This window comes from Oncorhynchus mykiss, chromosome 1, assembly GCF_057628025.1.
Source record: "Oncorhynchus mykiss isolate SJ-2025 chromosome 1, ASM5762802v1, whole genome shotgun sequence".
Classification (NCBI taxonomy): domain Eukaryota; kingdom Metazoa; phylum Chordata; class Actinopteri; order Salmoniformes; family Salmonidae; genus Oncorhynchus; species Oncorhynchus mykiss.
This window is the reverse complement of record NC_143022.1, coordinates 48,832,746-48,854,690: the sequence shown is the minus strand read 5'-3', so window position 1 is coordinate 48,854,690 and position 21,945 is coordinate 48,832,746.

The following is a 21,945-nucleotide window of genomic DNA, read 5'->3' as shown; positions in this document are numbered from 1 at the left end:
ATGTTGTCAACTAAACACAATTCAATATTACTTTTGTAATACAGGTAATAGCCTAAAGTTAAGGCTCTCTTACAAACTAATGTAACAGTATTTATTCAACCTTAACATAAGTAACAGATTCATGGCCACATTTTGAGGTTACTGTAACTATACATGTATTCATATGTAAAGTTAATCATATAAAATGTGCATGTTCAAGATAGCATGCATACTGTAGGTTGTGGAGATCTGTGGAGATATTCACAATTGCTGTAGTCAATGTAGAATCTCGAACGGCACTGATCACTTGCACCATGTCATCTCAACTTCAAACCAGGTCATTTGGTTCTGCTTTTTGATGAAGCAGTGTGGTTTAGTCGCCAGGGTTGTGGGTGTGATTCCCACGGTTGACCAGTGTGACCGTATGCTAAATGACTAAAATGTAAATAACCAGTGGTGGAAAAAGTACTCAATTGTCATACTTTTTTTTTTTTACAATATATTTATTGCCATTTTTTATTTTTTTTAACAATTTAACAATCATCAGAATATGATACAGATAATGCCCCGTTATTCCTTCCACCTAAACAAAACACCATGCTACATGGGAGCACATCGTGCAAAACCCTTCCCTCCCCAACACAGGAACACCCCCCTCCCTCCCCTCTACCGGTATTAACTTCACTGATTAACAACAAAAAAAGAAACAGAATGACCTTCACATTCCATGCTAGAAAATAAATGATTCAACACAAAAACAAATAATAATAATAGATTCATGAAGAAAGTAGTAATGAGGCAGCTAAGGTGACGTCTCTAGAAACTACTGAAAGTCCCCCCAGACATCAGTAAATTCAAAGGGTTTATTACATCAATTGTATTTTATTCTTTCAGATGGAATATAGGAAGATAGTTATTTTATCCACATCTGCTTGCTTGGCGGAGTGTCACTCTTCCATATAATAGCTCTGCCAATTTAATGAATCTGGTTTTGCTACAAATATAATACATTTGTACAGTAATCTAATCAGACCTACATACTTAGGTCCAATATTCTTCCTCTGTAAAACTTCAAAACGCCACTACAGATTCTTGGTCATTCTCTACATAATGCATAATATTAAATACTCTTCTGATATTATCAGGAGATGAGCGGTTTCTTACAAAGCCTGTTTGGTCCATATCAACCAAGTCCGGTAGAACCTTATCCAGTCTAAGAGCAATGAGTTTCACAAGAATCTTATATGAAGTGTTCAATAGAGATAGATATTGGTCTATACGACCCACAAAGCATAGGATCTTTCCCAGGTTTTAACAAAACTGTGATCATTGTCTGGGAGCTTTTCTGTCTCTATGGCATAATTAAACTTACTGTAAAGAGGCTCAATTAGTTTGGGTAAAAAGGATCAAAAGAAATCAATAGGGAATCCGTCTAACCCTGGTGATTTTCCCCCAGCAGTGTTGAAAATGGATTCCCTAATTTCCTCTGATGTAATCTCTTTCTCCAAGTGCTCTCTATCCTCATCATTAAAGTTTGTAAATTGAGTTTGTTCAAAAACTCATGCATTGTGGCAGGGGCATCCCCTTCAGACTTGTACAATGTTTCATAAAACTCCCTGAAGACTGGATAAATTTCCTCAGGACTGTGAACAACTGTGTTACTGGGTAGCTTAATAGAGCTAATAACTCTACTAGCATCCTCTCGTCTTATCTGGCCAGGAAGCAACTTTCCTGCTTTATCTCCATGTTCGTAGTGGTTTTGTTTTGTTCTCCTGAGAGCATTTTCCACTTCATGGGTCGTCAGGGTGTTATATTCCAATCGCTTTGAGTCAAATTTTTGTAGAGTTGAGTCATCAAATGTTACACTATGTTCATTTTCCAGATCTGTAATTTCATTCCCCAACGAATCTACTTGAGCCTTATACATCTGACAAGCATCTGAACTAAAGGATATGATTTGCCCCCTCAGATATGCAAGGAGAGCTTCTCATAAAATTAGGGAAGAGGCAGAGTTGTTATTGGTGCTAAAAAATAAGTCTATATGAGTGTTCAGAAATGTTACAAATGTGGGACTATTTAGTAAATATGTACCAAACCTCCATCTTCTTGAGGGTGGCTGTGCTCTACTGACGGGTACTGAAGCCAGCAGGGCAGAATTATCTGATATACATCTTGGTAAGTACTTACACCCAGTAGTTAAACTTCCCCTGGCTGCAGGAATAAGAAATAAGTCTCTTCTAGAGTAATTGTTATGGACAGGGGAGTAAAATGAGTATTCTTTAACCTTTTGGTTGTGAAATGTCCATAAGTCTACGAGTACAAAGTGTTTAATTTCTGCTTTTAACATTTTAGCTTCCTGTGTGAGGTTGATACTATTAGAGGAAGATCTATCACTGGAAGGGTCCAGTACCAAGTTAAAATCCCCTGCCATTATTATCTTTGATGATGGGCACATTATCTTCAAAAAGATGTCTTTGTAAAATGTAGGATCATCATGGTTAGGACCATACACAATCACAATGGTAATGGGCTCAGTATTAATGAAACCTTGAATGATCACAAACCTTCCCCCTTTGTCTTTATTCTGAGATTGTATCTGAAAGGGGCAATGCTTATTAATGAGTATGGCCACCCCTCTTGCCCGAGAGGTGAAAGATGAATAGTACACTTGGCCCACCCATTCTCTTCAGTTTATCATGCTCAGAGTCAGTCAGGTGTGTCTCCTGAAGAAGAGCTATATCAACCTTATGTTGCTTTAGATCATTCAGAATGCGTTTGCGCTTGACTGGGCATTTAGTACCCCTAATGTTAAGTGTCATAAAAGTATAGTTATTAGGTGCAGACATCTTTAAAGAAAATAAGAAATAGGGAAAAGGAAAGAAACAAAATTGCATTGAGTGTATACAACTTGAAAATTTAAAGTAGTAAACATCTCGTGAGCTAATACCCTGACCCTACCCAACCCCTTCCCCAACTGAGGGAGTGAAAGTACCCATATCCTTAGATGCTATTCTTTAAACTAGATGTACCTACTATGCATAGCATCGCTCTAATTAGGTTAATTCTAAATTATATGTATATGGAATTGGAACTACATTGACTGTTCCTTGTAGCATAAACATATTGTTAGTCAAGTAACAAAATACAATTTGATTACAACAATAATGACCGGATTATTTAGCCCAACTTGAGCGTGTCTCAACAACAACAACAAAAACCTTGTGTGCGTTCATTGTCACCAACAGAGCCTACAAGCACACCCAAATGTCAACCAATCGGCATTCCCCAATGCGCCCTGAGACCTGTGCTGCGAGGCGACAAAAGCGATGACCACAAACGCACCCCAGCAGGTCAGGAAAAAAGACATCAAGCTGTGATGTATAAATGAAAACCTTTAACAGACGATAACAATCATCTCTCATAAAATAGGGACAAGTAGTTAAACAATCACCATCCTCCTGAGTTCACTGTCCCCCCAAAAATATATATATATATATATACACACACACACGTATGCACATACACAAGTGTAAAGCTATCAGCTAGTTGGCAAATAGGCGGCCAGCGAGTAACTTATCCCGGTCTCGGTATCAGTAACACTAGCATATATCTCTCACAATAAACAAGCCAGCAAACGTAATAGTAGCTAAAATTCCCTGAAGTAAAATAAACATAGTTAGGCTTGAAACCCAGTCAAATGCCACATAACTATTTAACCAAACCCGGCTGGACCTCTCTGCATAAATTAAAGTATACAGAAAAATTATAACTACCTGGCATAGTGTGGACGTATAGTAGCTAAAGCTACAACCTTGTAAACTTAGCGAGCTGGCTAAGTAGCACAGCCAACATTAGCTAACATCCAACTTTACCTCGCTAGTCATTATCGCACTAGCCATCTAGCCAGCCATCCAGCCAGTCGATCATATGAGTAATTTCATTGTTTCATCATGTGCTAACAGTTCACTATCCACTGTATCCAAGTTCAAAAGACAGTTCCTCGGGATGTAGTAGACGTGAACAAGTCAGGAAGTTCTTTCCTCATGTATGTTTCAGCCATCTTCACAGAGTCAAATGTGCGCTCACCATTCTTGGTTTCGATCCACAAAGTCGCTGGGTAGCTCAGGTCGTATGCCAAGCCAGCCTGACGTAGAAGTCTCTTCAGTGGGGAGAAAGCCATCCTCCTCTTGTGTAGTGTGGGAGAAAGATCCGGAAAGATCATGATTCTGGCATCTCCATACTTGAGCTCTCCCTTTGCTCGGGCAGCAGACAGGATGCGAACAGTGTTCTGGTGTAGAAATGTAATGACAAATGCCCTGGGTGCAACCTGGCCAGGCAGCCGCCTCCGTAGGGTGCGATGGGCCCTCTCGATCTCCAGTGGGTGTGCGGGAGGGGGTAGATCCAGAATTTTGGGAATCCATTCCTGTAGAAAGCAGATTGCGTCTCTTCCCTCCACGGCCTCTGGGAAACCTTGAAGTCTCAAATTCTCACTTCTTGTATTTTTGGTCCACTTCCTCGTGATGTCCAGGATGGCAGCCTGGTGGTCAGCATGGGCTTTTTCTAACTTTGTCACTCGTCCCTTTGTGACTATCTGGTCTTCGTGGAGTTTATCGACCAGTACATCAATTTTGCTGAGGTGTTCAGAAAGTGTCTCTTGGATTTTTGTTATACCCTCGTCCATCTCTATTCTGAACCATGCTGGTGCTTCTTCCGAGCTAGCATCTGCCGAATCCGAAGAAGGGCTGTCAGAGAGGGGCATTTTTCCATGCCTCGTCTGAGGCTTTGACATATTGGGCATATTTTAATTTGACGATACAATAGATGTTTTAACTTCCAACTCACTATTGACGAAAAGGTAAACCATGTCAAATGCCTTAAAAAGGTTTGAAAGTTTGAGGACGCTACGCAGACACGTCTTGTTAGAGCTTAGCCATTTCCGGAAGTCTCAATTGTCATACTTGAGTAAAAGTAAAGTTACCTTTAGTAGAAAATTATTCAAATAAAAGTGAAAGTCAGCCAATAAGATACTACCTGAATAAAAGTCTAAAAGTATTTGGTTTTAAATATAGTGGAAGTGATTAGCGAGTACACCAGATTAGAGGCAGTAGGGATGACCAGGGATGTTCTCTTGAAGTGTGGGAATTGGACCATTTTCTGTCCTGCTAAGCATTCAACATGTAATGAGTACTTTTGGGTGTCAGGGAAATGTATGGAGTAAAAAGTACATTATATTCTTTAGGAATGTTGTTAAGTAAGTGTAAAATATGTCAAAAACATAAATAATAAAGTACAGATACAGTACTTTAAAGTATTTTTACTTAAATACTTTATATCAAAATAAAGAAAGTCGCACACTCCATATAAAACCTCCCATATGTGTGTTATTTACAGTGGTGTAAAGTACTTAAGCAGATTAAAAAACATGAGCTGGCGCACACCCAGAAAAATGTGTTTTTGTGGGGAAATAAACGATAAACTATCAAAATAAAGAAAGTCGCTCACTCCGTATATAAACTCCCAGTAATTTATTGGGTATTTGCCCACGTTTCTGCATCACTGTGCCTTCTGCAGGGAAAGTTTCTAAAACCATCCTATGGAAGAGATACATAGATGATGTATTTGTGCTCTGGGAAGGAAGTCAGCAGGAACTAAATGAATTCCAAACTCTACTAAACGAGAGCTCTGAATACCTTAAAATCCCCATGCAGACTGATGAGAGAAAAATACACTACCTGGACTTATGGATCATCAAGTATAATGATGCAGTACACACAGACTTATATACAAAGCCCACAGACCGCAATGCCTTGCTATGTGTGAATAGTATGCACCCCCTTCCCCTCAAGAATGGTCAACCAGTTATGCAGGATTAAACAAATCTGTGGCCACCAGACAGATTTTGACAACAATGCTAAAAAAAATGACAGATCAATTCAAAATGAGAAGCTACAAGGACAAAACTCTTGATGCTGCAATGATGAAAATATCTCATAAACCAAGAGAGGAATTACTTAACTCAACCTAAGAAGAAAAACAACGCAACCATCTTTTGCACTAAATACACCAAGGGTTCAGAGAAAATGAAAGCAATCCTGAAAAAGGACTGGCATATTCTGCAATCAGACAAAAAAAATAATTGCACACCTCTTCAAGGAATCCCCGCTGGTGGTCTATAAGCGTGGTCACAATATTGGAGACAGCTTGGTGAGATCTGACATGCCCCCTGAGCTCACTCAGACACTCTTGACACCTATCCCAAATGGGAACTACAAATGTGGATCATGCGCACAGTGCAATAGCATTATAAAAACATCCTCCTTCAGACACCCACATACAGGTCGAAACATCCCTGTTAGGGGTAATCATCTCATGCAAGACCCCGGGAGTAATCTATCTCATCATCTGTTCGTGTGGAAAAGCCGACAAAGGGAGCCTTACAGGATATCCTCTCTAAAAACATTGACCCCTAGTGGTCTGAATATTGACTTTGATCTCAGGCCCTTCTTATGAACAATTCCTTCTTTTATGAACAAGTCTTATAAATGTATATAATCTTTCTACAGCTTATTAGTGTACACCTAATATGTTCCCCCTGTTGATGATGCTCATTATAGATTAAGGTTGAACCAAAAGATTACATGTAACAAATATGAAATGAAATACGAAACAATGAAATATGTGAAATTGAATTAAACAATAATGTATGTGGATGCTAATATGATGTACTATATTCAATGATGTTTCTATACGATAACAATAGCCTAATATATTTAATATGCCATAAACAATTGTTTTTTTTTAAATCATTAATTAAATCTAATTAACTTAATCATTATGGCACTAATTGCACTATTTGTCTACATAACCTGGTTCAAGTTTTCATGACCCATTACCCTGAAGAAGGCACAGTGATGCTAAAACATTGGTAAATACCCAATACATTACTGGGAGTTTATATATGGAGTGTGCAACTTTCTTTATTTTGATAAAAACAAGTATTTAAGTAAAAATACTTTAAAGTACTGTATCTGTACTTTATTATTTATGTTTTTGACATATTTTACTTTTACTTAACATTTCTAAAGAATATGATGTACTTTTTACTCCATATATTTTCCCTGACACCCAAAAGTACTCATTACATTTTGAATGCTTAGCAGGACCGAAAATGGTCCAATTCCCACACTTATCAAGAGAACATCCCTGGTCATCCCTACTGCCTCTGATCTGGCGGACTCACAAATCACTAAACACAAATTCTTTGTTTTTAAATGATGTCTGGGTGTGACTCTGGCTATCTGATTTGCTTAATTTAAGGAATTTTAAATTCATACTTTAACTTTTGATACTTAAGTATATTTTAGCAACTACATTTACTTTTGATACTGAAGTATGTTTAAAACCAAATACTTTTAGACTTTTACTCAGGTAGTATTTTATTGGCTGACTTACACTTTTATTTGAGTCATTTTCTACAAAGGTAACTACTTTTACTCAAGTATGACAATTGAGTACTTTTTCCATCACTGGTTATTTACATTTTAGTCATTTAGCATACGGTCACACTGGTCACCCGTGGGAATCGCACCCACAACCCTGGCGACTAAACCACACTGCTTCATCAAATAGCAAAACCAAATTACTTGGTTTGAAGTTGAGAATACATTAAAAGTACATGGTCCAAGTAATCAATGTCGTTCGAGAATCTACTTAGACAACATCAATTGTGAATATCTAAACAGATCCGCCACAACCTATAGTAGGCATGCTGTCTTGAACATGCACGCTTTATATGATGAACATTACATACGAATAAATGTATAGTTACAGTAGCCTCAAAATGTGGCCATGGATCTGTTACTTATTTTAAGGTTGAATAAATACTGTTACATTAGTGGTTAAGATGGCTATTTACTGTATTACAAAATTAATATTGAATTGTGTTTAGTTGACAACGCTTCCAAATTTCAACATTTAAAGGATATATTTACTGCTTGGATAGTTCAATCTAAGACACTGGCTTAATTCCATTATTTCACTTTCATTTTTGGTTGAGTTGGAGACGTGAAGCCAACATATAATTTATGAACTTGTTTTGTCGACAAATTAACAGGCTATTTATTGTATTTCAAAAGTGAAATTGAAATGTGTTTGGTCGACAACATCAATTTAGGCATCAGGCATGTCACTTCCCCTATTGGCTGACGGTGCTAATACCGAATGGGACCAACATATTGCGGGATTAGCGTTGACTCAAAACGAATGCACAACAAGAAAACACACACAACTACTACTATTATAGTATAGAAGTTAAAATACCTGTAGCTATGTTCCTACTTGGACATAATCAAACACATTGACACCACAGTGATTCTCATTCTAAGATGATGCTATAATAAATAGATCATTGCGATTTTCAGATTTATTTGAGTACTGGGAATTTATTTGTTGTGCATATATGCTGATAAATTGAATATGAAACTAAAATCGTGAATTTTGGTGTCTGTGTGGCGTCAGCTGCGAACGTTCCACACAGGTGTTCAATGAGCGATCAAGTTCTACTAAACTCACTAGGCCTACTCTCATTTTAATTAATTCAAAACCACTACTGTAAAGAAAATAAAAGCCAATAAACTGAATAATTACTGTCAAAGTATTGTTTTTATTCAATTGTTGAATTAGGCCTATTGTATTTAATTGGACATTTCATGCCTATTCAAGTAGTTTTGACAAACTTTTATTATGTGGACGGCTGCTATGTCATAATGTACATGATGTCATAATGAAGCATTCTCTTGTTAAAATACGACATTTCATAGACAGGTCATTGATGCTCTTCCATATCTGAGGTAGGACCTATAATTTAATGAAATAATCTCAAATACACTACTTTTATCTTATGAGAACTTTATTTGATCAATAACTGTAAGAAAAACTGATATGTTTTGTGATTTGTGACAACAACAAAAACATTTAAACTAGGTATTGTGGTCTTGTGTTTCTGTTTTCAAGAATATATTGTTGAAACTGTATAGTCAAATCCTATGTGTGCAAATTATCTGGAAATCCAAATTGAAGGTAGGTCTTAGTCTGTGAATCTTTCATTTTTATGAATTTGTGAACATTTTGGCAGGAATTGGAATGTCCTTTGAAAGTGGAAAAACACTAGTTTATAATTACAATTTTGATCAAATTCTATTGTAATATATGTAATTTATTCTATATTCTTATTCTCAAACATGTTGTTTGCTCTTCCACTGTGACTCTCACAGCAATGAAAGACAGAGGGAAGTCCAGGACTAGGACACAAGAGACCAGTCAGAACAGTTCTGAGAACAGCCTGACAGACATCCTCAGTGTCCAGTGTGCCAGTGATATTGTCCTACAGCCAATGCCGCCAGGGAGAAAGAATAGCCGATCCCACTTCCACAACATGGATGTGATTAAAGAGAGGGCTGACATGGGAAGGCTTCCAATGGCCACTTCACCCATCAGGCTCCCAATGCTCACTGTGACCTCTCTCAATGCCCAAAGTAACAAAAACACCCTCAAGGTGCCTCGCACGCCTCGTCTGCAGCTGGAGAGACAGATGGGTAGCAAGCGTCTGGGTCCGGTTAAAAATAAAACCAGAGGGAGCACATTTACCTCCAGCCACAAGAAGGAGCCAGATGTTAAATCCAGCAGACCACAGACATCAGGAAGCATCCCTAGGAGCCCCAAAATATGCTCCACTGCAGCCAAGGCAGTAGCTCCTTTATCTGAGACTCCATGCAGCCAGTCTGAGGTCAGGATCCAGGCCAATCCTCTCCAGAGGTCTAACATCCACGACCAAAGGCCCCGCTCTCCTCCTGCTCAGGCCAGACGGTCTCTGTCCGACGGCAGCCTCTTGCAGCCGCTATGTTTTCCTGTGGATGTCCTCCAGCCGGAGGTCCAGGCCAGCAGAAGCCTGGCTCGACCCAAGACCGGGATAGCTAAGATAACAAGACATACTGATGGCAGCACTCTGAGGTTCCCTAACCAGACCTTAGATCTTATAAACTCCACGGATGGGAGGGAGAGCACCAATTCCTTCCATGTGCTGCCAACCATTGCAGTGTCAGCCTCCCCTGCCCAGATGGCCATCCCATTGCCTACCCCAATGGTCAGCTATGTACCTGACCTTCTGGTGCCTACTCCATCTGCTTCACCTTTTCCTTCCAGCCGAGTGCCTGCCCCACCTGCCTCCCCAGTGCCAGCCCGGCCTGCCAACGCCAGATCACGGCGTGTGTCGAAGAGGATCCAGCTCTTACAGATCCGGTCTGCTATGCTGGACCAGCAGCTACCAGAACAACTGGGTGACAAACAAATCATATTACCCTCTGAGCCCCTGTCCTTCAGTAGCACTGAGAGGTTGTTCCTCTGTGGTCCACCTTTAGTCTACCACCCAGCCAACGTAGGCAGAGATGATGGCTGTCACGCCCTTTCCAGACCTACGCACAGCCACACAGGTCGCACCGACCACTCCCCATTATTGACCAGTAGGAGAGCCGTGCAGGCGGGTGAGAAGTGCCCCGTTGAAATCCTCTTGACCCCCTTGGTCCCACTGGCAGAACAGCCTCCTATCAAGCAGGGGCACATGCCCGCCTCCTGTGCCAAGACCGAGCGGGAATGGGAGAATAGCAAACGAGGGCGCAGGAAGAGAGTGAAGCCCATTCACTGGGACGTTAACTTTAAGTCTGGGCCTTTCTTCCCAGTGTGTGTCTCTCCATCACTGCCCTCGATCTTGGAGGTGGATGAAGAGTCTCTTTCTGAAGAGATGGAGTAAAGACAGTTTTAAGGGGTCGCACACACACACACACTCACTCACACACGTACACATATCCTCATTTTATTTTTTTGACCTTTATTTAAATTGTGAAGTTAGTTAAGAACAAATTCTTATTTACAATGACAACCTACCCCGGCCAAACCCTGACGACACTGGGCCAATTGTGAACCGCCCTATGGGACCAGTGCCTTATACCGCTGCGCCAATCAGGAGCCCTATTGAGACCTCATGGTCTTCCATGGACCAGAGAGGATCAACCAGCATCATCCCAGCATCTGCCCTGCCTGTCATCCTAGTACCTCCACTTCCCTTTCAACCCCAAACCACAAAGGGCAGGTGACAGAAATGATCCAGCGCCCACCAATCCAGGCTGTTCTGCATGAGCAGCAGCAGCTACTGTCGGAAGTACTGTTGGAACAGACTTTTCCTATGAGACCCAACAGGAGCCACAAGCTGTCAAAGTACTTTCATCTCTGGGGTGTGGAGCTTCTCGAACAGTGTTCTCTTCCTGAAGATGGACTGCTTCAACCCCTTAGGAGTATCCAGAGTATCTAGTACGCTGGTGTGATGATAGAATATGTCCCTCAGTATCAACTAGAGATTAATATTAATCAACTTGTTAGTCTAGTTGGGCAAATGTTAATTTATTCCAAAGAATTCTGTTTCTATAAAGTTTTATTGCAGTTGAAAATGATGTGTGGTGTGTGTTGTTGGTTTCTTGTGAGCTATGAAGTATACCCTTTTAGTAGAATGTTTATTTCTTCATTGGACTTGTTGATTTGTTGACCAAGGAGAAGAGGTAAGTGCTGAGCGGACTAATATAAATGAAGTTCCGATTCAAATTTTTATTAATCCGAAGGTGGCACATCTGACTCACAATTTAATGTCATAATTCTTCACGTTTTCAATGTATAGCAACACTGACAAATTCTAAGGTGGAACTATTTGTACTACAGCATTTGAAATGAGGATATATCCAAACACAGTGGTTATGAATTGCGAGAATGCTGAACAACATTTTCTGACCAATAGGCTTGTTTGTCGTAATATTTGGCCAAAGGTTTCTTTGCTTGAGTCAAGAGGCCCTGTCTCAACTTGCACATGTAAGGGAAGCAGACAGCTGCAGATTTAATATAACTGCTGGGTTACACGATAACCAGGTCTCTCTTGACAAAATAACCCACTTTTGCAAGAAAGACCTGATAGTGCCACATAACACAATGCTTATATAATTCTTCCTTTTAAAATTAGCCCTTTAACTGGAATAGATGTAGTGTTGCCTTACATTTTCTGAAATGTGAATGACATTTGCTTAGCCTTCAAACTGTGCTTTGTTTAAAATACCGTTGGTTGGACTGCGACGCAGTGACTATATCGTTTTTCTTTTGATCTGAAGCCTGACACTGTACGACACGTCGTGTCTCATCCTCCGTCATTTGAATAAAGCTTCCTCAGCATGATTTTATTCTCACATTACCCATGTGTTTTTTTCAACCCTCACAAACAAATGTTGATCCCCATGAAATGACACGTGATATTCCACAGGGGGGCACTAAAGGTCTGTAAGAAAGGAGGTTGAACACTTTGTACCTTGACACCATCTGAATTTACACACAGCCTCAACTATTTAAATGACAGAAAATGTCATATCTGCTCTCACACCGTACATTAATAGATGATGATCCCTGGGGTTTTTCACAGTCCATCATAATAAGTACTTTTTGGCAACTTATGTGTTGTTGTCTAAGGATCATTCCGAAAAGCATTCTCTCCACCAAAGCCCAAAGTTTACTAGCATTATAAAGATATCCATCAAGTTTAAGAGGTGTTACCACATTTTTGTAGATATGTATCTGCGGGCCAGTGCAAAGACTCACATTGCATTGTAAGATTAGTCATGCATCGTACCCAGTTCCTCTCTAGAAACATGCATGAGAAGCTATGACTAAGCAGAGCAGTATGGCTGTATCAATTGTTCTAGAACTGGTTCAAGAAAGAAGGTTAGGTTAGTTAGGCTACATGTGATCGTGCGTCACCATAACTGAAACATGGCCTTTCTTTCACTGTTTCACGTCATGGTGCAAGTATTTCCATGAACTGGGAAACATTTGCATACATTTCAATTTCTCTGGCCGGCAGTGAAGGGGTTAGTCAGCTGTGTGCTCTCAGTATACGCTCACTAGCAGAATCTGTCTGCCACAGCTGCTGCGACCAGCTTCAAACCAAACCATGTACGCACACATACACACACAGATCTAGGAGGAGTTGACCTCCACAGAATGTGAACATTAGCCACTAATATCTGACATCAGTATAGTTTATAAAAGTGTTTATGTTTGTCTGTCTTTCAGTTTCTGTTTAGACTACATCAAAGATAGAGAAGCTGTGCAGCCACACCATGTTCAATCATGTTACCTAATTAGCTAGCTAGCTAGCTGACAATCTGGTTGACCTGTAGCATATAGACATTTGTTGGCACAGAAAGAAAGGGGATTTAAAAATGATTGATTGAAATTCCCCCCGCCACATTCTGACTGGGTTAATAACTTAATATTAAGTTAATATGGACCCATTGTCTTAGACTTGAAATCTTGGACTGGGATTCAAACACAGGGACTTGTGACTCGACTCAAACATTGACGACTTTGACTCAATTCAGAGTTAGCTATGGCTAACTGTGTTGTGAATAAACTCGGACTTATGCTTTAGTGACTCGACTACAACACTGCTGCCATGACATGGCTACTACTACTGCTACAACTAACAATTCTAGCAAGGGGTACCCCAGCTTGGATACACTTTTCTTCTGCTCCCTCTAAAGCATTAAGCAGACATTTTTATTATATCTCCCAACTCATAACTCCCTGTTGGGGTGAGTCTATCTACAAATAAACTCAGCAAGAAGATAACAGCTAACACAGGAAGCTGAAATCCTGGGGTCCGCCTTATGTTCCCTCAGTTCTACCCCATTTTGAACAGATGCTTTCATCCATGACCAGGCCATGTTTTGGCAGTTTTGCTGCACGACATTCTCCAATCCGACAAAAAAAATAGGCCTATAGTGTAGAGTGTCGGCCTATAATGTCATTTTATAACTAGGCCTACCATAAGATAGCCTACCATTTTTAAAACATGCAGTTGCGTTGGATTTATTAACCTAGTCCTGATTCCTGACAAAAGCTTATAGGGACTTGTCCTTTAAGGTATGAACATCAGTTATCCATCAGCTACCCAAGTTTATTACAAGTTTTCTTGAGGCTTTTTGCAAAGAGATCAATAGTGATGTAACGGCCTACGTCTTCACAGCAGTACAAAGCTGAAATCACTTATCAGTACATTTGATTCCACCTTGTGAAACCAGGGGTCTAGTGGAGGGTAAATGTGAATAGGATTTAAAAAAGGCCTGTTATGAGAGAGAAAGAGAGATGGTGAGAGTAGCTGAGTGCCTATAGTAAGAGATGGCTGTTAATATCACTAGGCTGTTTGGTCTGTGTGCAGGTAGTGAACCTGATTGCTGAGAGGTTAGGTTGCAAGTAAGAATCTTAACCTGCCATAAACTGCTTTTGTGTCAGCAAGTCTACAGACCATTCAAGTAACTGCACTGAACACCTCACTGATACTGACGGTGTGAGCTACAAACCCAAATTGTCTACGGAAATGTAGGTGACTGTCACGGTTTTCTTCCTCTTCTTCTGAGGAGGAGTAGGAAGGATCGGACCAATACGCAGCGTGGTAAGTGTTCGTCATATTTTTTATAAAAACTGAACCCTACACAGATTGAAACCGAAATAGTTCTGTGTGGAAAAAACTGAAAACAATCACCCACAACCAAAATGGGGAAAACAGGCTACCTAAGTATGATTCTCAATCAGAGACAACGATCGACAGCTGCCTCTGATTGAGAACCATACCAGGCCAAACACAGAAATACAACATAGAAAAAAGAACATAGACTACCCACCCCAACTCACGCCCTGACCAAACTAACACAAAGACATAATAAAGGAACTAAGGTCTGAATTTGACAGTGACAGTAATAATATTGCACACATATTCAGAAATCTGCAAGTTTTTATACTACTTCTATATTGCACCGTTACCAACATGATCTCGTTTTTTTAAATCCATTAATTTCCCTGTAATCTGCTAAGATTGTGATAGTGTTCAGGTTTTGAAGGGAGTTTTGACTGGATTTACTAGAAATGTGAAATTGACCTGGCAAGCATGTCTCTGCCTGAGCATGATCACAACAAAAGTAGCTGTGCAGCACGGTTTTTAAGGAAGAGGAGGATGGTTGCAGACGTTCGCATTTATGCAAGAAGGTAAGTTATTAATTAAACTGTTAACCAATATGTTAACTAAAATTGTATGTGGTGTATTGGCAAGCAATGGATGTTCCCATTGTCTTTATTTGTAATTAATGTTAGCTCATGTATGTCTTTCGGTGGAATTCAACATGCATTGACATTGTCCGAAAGCCGCATTGTATCAGATATACTTCATCATGAGATTGAAATTGGTAGGCTCATCCAAACAATTCATTAATATGCAATTGTTACTTTGCATGTTTTTACCTTATATTTATTTACTGCTTGCTAATGATTAGCGTGCTAGCTAGCGGTTAGTGTGCTAGCTAACGGTTAGCGTGCTAGTTTAGCATAATTGGTCAAAATGTCTTTGATTCAGAATACATGTTTGTGGTTAACCCAATGTTACATGATTTGGAAAATAATATTGCCAATGTAACTTGAATTGGTTTACAAGCTAGCCAGAAAAGCCAGTTCCTTTTCATCTGTTTTGTCAAGTCATAAGCATGCATGTGTGCTGAAATATTTAAATAAATCCCCTCATTTAATTATTTTATTTAAGTTTGGGCAGTTTTTTTTTTATCACCCTTTCTTACCCAAAGAGAAATAGGTTGCTAGTTATTTTGGCTTTGCAGTAAAAGAGTAAAACACCACAACAGGAATTATGATTGTGTAAAGTGTCAAATTTGGTAGGACTGCCAATTCACATGCCTTCCTTTAGCCATATCACTCTTACTGTTACTGGTTTAGACCATCCATAAAAGCAGATGTGCTTTAGTTGCATCCAGGAACTTGCATAATGTGCTTATACTTGCTTTTTTTTACCTTGAAAGTCGTCTTAAAAAAGGAAATTGTAATAGATGTTTGTAGGACCTCATTCAGTCAATGATAACAGTCATTGGTGTCCCCCAGCCCATCCCCTTTGTTGTGTGCCAAGCAATCTTGTCATTCTTTTAGAAACTTGTCTTTCTTTATGAAGGCACTGCAGAGGCTAAGAAGACGTATGGAAACTCTAAAAGAAACATAATTGTAGGCCAGATTTGAAAAGGAAATAATAAATCCTGAAGCTCAGGTTTGTCAGTTGTTTAGAATGAGGATACTGGGGATTGTGTAATCATATTCAATTGCCTAAGTGGCACATGACTAATTTAATATTATTGTATCCTTAGATGTCAGACACCGAGGCTGCCAGTACCGTATACGTAAGTTAGTGTCATTTAACACCAGCACATACTGTAAGTTCTTGTGAATCTGCTTTGTAAATCAAAGACAGGCAAGTCTGCACTTTCATCCCAAATTCTTTGTATTATAACAAAATGTAAAGTAGAGGAGCACAGAGCCATAACTAATCAAAATGTCCAAATACTTTGTGTTATCTCTCCAGTTATCTAAGATGCTTTTTTCTGCAATACAGTTGACCAAAGCTATGCTTGGATACAAGACTGATGACTCAATAACTATTATGGACAAATGTGAAGATGTTATGTCCCAGGGTCATCAGAGGAAGGCAATTTCTATGAAGAAAATCTGACCGGTATGCCTATCTATACCATACATACACATGGACCTATTCTTATCTGATACAGTGCCTTGGGAAAGTATTCGGCCCCCTTGAACTTTGCGACCTTTTGCCACATTTCAGGCTTCAAACATAAAAATATAAAACTGTATTTTTTTTGTGAAGAATCAACAACAAGTGGGACACAATCATTAAGTGGAACGACATTTATTGGATATTTCAAACTTTTTTAACAAATCAAAAACTGAAAAATTGGGCGTGCAAAATTATTCAGCCCCCTTAAGTTAATACTTTGTAGCGCCACCTTTTCCTGCGATTACAGCTGTAAGTTGCTTGGGGTATGTCTCTATCAGTTTTGCACATCGAGAAACTGAATTTTTTTCCCATTCCTCCTTGCAAAACAGCTCGAGCTCAGTGAGATTGGATGGAGAGCATTTGTGAACAGCAGTTTTCAGTTCTTTCAACAGATTCTCGATTGGATTCAGGTCTGGACTTTGACTTGGCCATTCTAACACCTGGATATGTTTATTTTTGAACCATTCCATTGTAGATTTTGCTTTATGTTTTGGATCATTGTCTTGTTGGAAGACAAATCTCCGTCCCAGTCTCAGGTCTTTTGCAGACTCCATCAGGTTCTTCCAGAATGGTCCTGTATTTGGCTCCATCCATCTTCCCATCAATTTTAACCATCTTCCCTGTCCCTGCTGAAGAAAAGCAGGCCCAAACCATGATGCTGCCACCACCATGTTTGACAGTGGGGATGGTGTGTTCAGGGTGAATAGCTGTGTTGCTTTTACGCCAAACATAACGTCTTGCATTGTTGCCAAAAAGTTCAATTTTGGTTTCATCTGACCAGAGCACCTTCTTCCACATGTTTGGTGTGTCTCCCAGGTGGCTTGTGGCAAACTTTAAACAATACTTTTTATGGATATCTTTAAGAAATGGCTTTCTTCTTGCCACTCATAGATCACTGCACCTGTACATAGCCCTCCTGTAATCAGTCCATCCAACTACGTCATCGCCATACTGTTATCTATTTTATTTATTTTGCTCCTTTGCACCCCAGTATCTCTACTTGTACACTCATCTTCTGCACATCTATCACTCCAGTGTTTAATTGCTATATTGTAACTATTTCGCCACTATGGCCTATTTATTGCCTTACCGCCGTTATCCTTCCTCATTTGCACACATTATATAGACGTTTTCTATTGTATTATTGACTGTATGTTTGTTTATTCCATGTGTAACTCTGTGTTGTTGTTGTTTGTGTTGCACTGCTTGGCTTTATCTTGGCCAGGTCGCAGTTGTAATTGAGAACTTGTTCTCAGCTAGCCCACCTTGTTAAATACAGGTGAAATAAAATAAATAAAAATACACACAAGTGTAAAGGAATGAATATGTACATGTAAGTATATGGATGAGGGAGATACAGAACATGGTATAGAGTACAGTATATACATATGAGATGAGTAATGTAGGGTATGTAAACAGTTTAGAAAGTAGCATTGTTAAAAGTGACATTTATTAAAAAATGTAATTATTAAAGTGCCTAGAGATTTTGAGTCAGTATGTAAGCAGCAGCCACTCAATGTTAGTGATTGCTGTTTAACAGTCTGATGGCCTTGAGATAGAAGCTGTTTTTTCAGTCTCTCGGTCCCAGCTTTGATGCACCTGTACTGACCTCACCTTCTGGATGATAGCCTGGGTGAACAGGCAGTGGCTCGCTCGGGTGGTTGTTGTCCTTGAGGATCTTTTTGGCCTTCCTGTGACATCGGATGGTGTAGTTGTCCTGGAGGGCAGGTAGTTTGCCCCCGGTGATGCGTTGTGCAGACCTCACTACCCTCTGAAGAGCCTTACGGTTGTGGGCGGAGAAGTTGCCGTACCAGGCGGTGATACAGCCCGACAGGATGCTCTCGATTGTGCATCTGTAAAGGTTTGTGAGTGTTTTTGGTGACGAGACAAATTTCTTCAGCCTCCTGAGGTTGAAGAGGCGCTGTTGCGCCTTCTTCACCATACTGTGTGTGGGTGGACCATTTCAGTTTGTGTACGCCGAGGAACTTAAAACTTTCCACCTTCTCCACTACTGTCCCGTTGAAGTGGATAGGGGGGTGCTCCCTCTGTTGTTTCCTGAATTCCACGATCATCTCCTTTGTTTAGTTGACGTTGAGTGTGAGGTTATTTTCCTGACACCACACTCCGAGGGCCCTCACCTCCTCCCTGTAGGCTGTGTTGTCATTGTTGGTAATCAAGCCTACCACTGTAGTGTCGTCTGCAAACTTGATGATTGAGTTGGAGGCGTGCATGGCCACGCAGTCATGGGTGAACAGGGAGCACAGGAGAGGGCTGAGAATGCACCCTTGTGGGACCGCAGAGTTGAGGATCAGCGGGATGGAGATGTTGTTTTCTTCCCTCACCACCTGGAGGTGGCCCGTCAGAAAGTCCAGGATCCAGTTGCACAGGGCGGGGTCAAGACCCAGGGTCTCGAGCTAAATGACAGGTTTGGAGGGTACTATGGTGTTAAATGCTGAGCTGTAATCGATGAACATGATTCTTACATAGGTATTCCTCTTGCCCAGATGGGTTAGGGCAGTGTGATTGCGATTGCGTCGTCTGTGGACCTATTGGGGCGGTAAGCAAATTGGAGTGGGTCTAGGGTGGAGGTGATATGATCCTTGACTCGTCTCTCAAAGCATTTCATGATGACGGAAGTGAGTACTACGGGGCGATAGTCGTTTATCTCAGTTACATTAGCTTTCTTGGGAACAGGAACAATGTTGGCACTCTTGAAGCATGTGGGTACAGCAGACTGGGATAGGGATTGATTGAATATGTCCGTAAACACACCAGCCAGCTGGTCTGCGCATGCTCTGAGGACACGGCTAGGGATGCCGTCTGGGCCGTCAGCCTTGCGAGTTTTAAGACATTTAAATGTTTTACTCACGTTGGCTGCGGTGAAAAAGAGCCCGCAGGTTTTGGTAGTGGGCCGTGTCAGTGGCACTGTATTGTCCTCAAAGCGAGCAAAGAAGTTGTTTAGTTTGTCTGGGAGCAAGACTTCAGTGTCCACGACGGGGCTGGTTTTCGTTTTATAATCCGTGATTAGCTACACTGTTTGTATTCGGTCATGTTTCCGGTTGCCTTGCCATGATTAAAAGCAGTGGTTAGCGTTTTCAGTTTTGTGTGAATACTGCCATCAATCCATGGTTTCTGGTTGGGGAAGGTTTTAATAGTCACCGTGGGTAACTTGCACTTGCTAATAAACTCGCTCACCGAATCAGCGTATACATCAATGTGGTTGTCTAAGGCTATCTGGAACATATCCCAGTCCACGTGATCGTAGCAATCTTGAAGTGTGGAATCAGATTGGTCGGACCAGCATTGAACAGACCTGAGCACGGACGTTTCCTGTTTTAGTTTCTGTCTATAGGCTGGGAGCAAGAAAATCGAGTCGTGGTCAGATTTGCGACTCTTTAATCATAAGACATACACCCCCGCCCTTCTTCTTACCAGAGAGATGTTTGTTTCTGTCGGCGCGATGTGTGAAGAAACCGGGTGGCTGTACCGAGTCTGATAACGTAACGAAACAGAGAATGTTACAATCTCTGATGTCTCTCTGGAAGGCAACCCTTGCTCGAATTTCGTCTACCTTGTGGTCAAGAGACTGGACATTGGCGAGTACTATATTCGGAAGCGGTGAGCGAAGGGCCCGTCTACGGAGCCTGACCAGAAGACCGCTCCGTCTTCCCCTTCTGGGACGCCATTGTTTTTGGTCGCCTTCTGGAATCCGATCCATTGTCCTGGGTGGTGGTCCAAACAGAGGATCCACTTTGGGAAAGCCATATTCCTGGTCGTAATGTTGGTAAGTTGACGTTGCTCTTATATCCAATAGTTCTTCCCGGCTGTATGTAATTAGACTTCAGATTTCCTGGGGAACAGTGTAAGAAATAGACATTAAAAAACAAAATACTGCCTCCCGGGTGGCGCAGTGGTTAAGGGCCCTGTACTGCAGCGCCAGCTGTGCCACCAGAGACTCTGGGTTCGCGCCCAGGCTCTGTCGTAACCGGCCGCGACGGGGAGGTCCGTGGGGAGACGCACAGTTGGCCTAGCGTCGTTCGGGTTAGGGAGGGTTTGGCCGGTAGGGAAATCCTTGTCTCAACGCGCAAAAGCGACTCCTGTGGCGGGCCGGGCGCAGTGCACGCTAACCAAGGTTGCCAGGTGCACCGTGTTTCCTCCGACACATTGGTGCGGCTGGCTTCCGGGTTGGATGCGCGCTGTGTTAAGAAGCAGTGTGGCTTGGTTGGGTTGTGTATCGGAGGACGCATGACTTTCAACCTTCGTCTCTCCCGAGCCCGTACGGGAGTTGTAGCGATGAGACAAGATACTACGAAATTGGGGAGGAAAAGGGGTAAAATTCCCTCCCACCCCCCCCCAAAAAAACCCAAAAATACTGCATAGTTTCCTAAGAACGCGAAGCGAGGCGACCATCTCTGTCAGTTAGTGTATTTCCAACCATGCCAGCACAGAACGGTTCCGTTTGGATTGTACAGTGGTGTGAAAAAGGTTAGGATCCACCCTGATGGAGTCTGCCTTCATTTCAGCATGGTATTGCGCGTTCCCCTCTCACTACATGGCTGTATCTGTAGGGTTTGTGTGGCTGTAGCCATCCCTCTCATACCATATTCAATAGGCTTGAATGGCACAGCTGTTATAAACCTGCATTTTGAGTTGCTCCAACAGTTATCGCTTATGGATTGGTTCATAGGTTGGATTGGGTGAAACTAAAATGAATCCCACTGATGTTTTCCAGGAGAGATGGTGGCGATTCGGGCCAATGACCAAGGGAAAGCTGGGACAAAAGAGAGGTTCACACGGTAAACATTTTTACTACTGTCTTCAGTCAGTGCATTTTCAAAAATGCTGACTAATTTGTTGTGCATTTATTTAACTTGCTGCAATTAGATTTTGTTTTTATTGTCTTTTACAAACTATTATGTCTGAAGAAATGGATGCTGCGGCCACTGATTGCGCATCAGAGAATGACTCTGAGAAAGAGGAGTTATCTGACCGGTATGCCTATACCTTACACATGGACCTATTCTTAATTACAATGTCCTTTTCAACATGTCTTCCAGGAGAGATGTCAGCGATTCGGGCCAAACAACCAATGACCAAGGGAAGACTGGGACAAAAGAGAGGCTCACACGGTAAGCATGTTTCCTACTGCCTTCAGGCAGTGCATTTTCACTCTGTAGTGTCAACTTATGGCCGTACTGTGCTGGTCCAGATCAATCCTGTCTTTATCAGTTAGTGTATTTCCAACCATGCCAGCACAG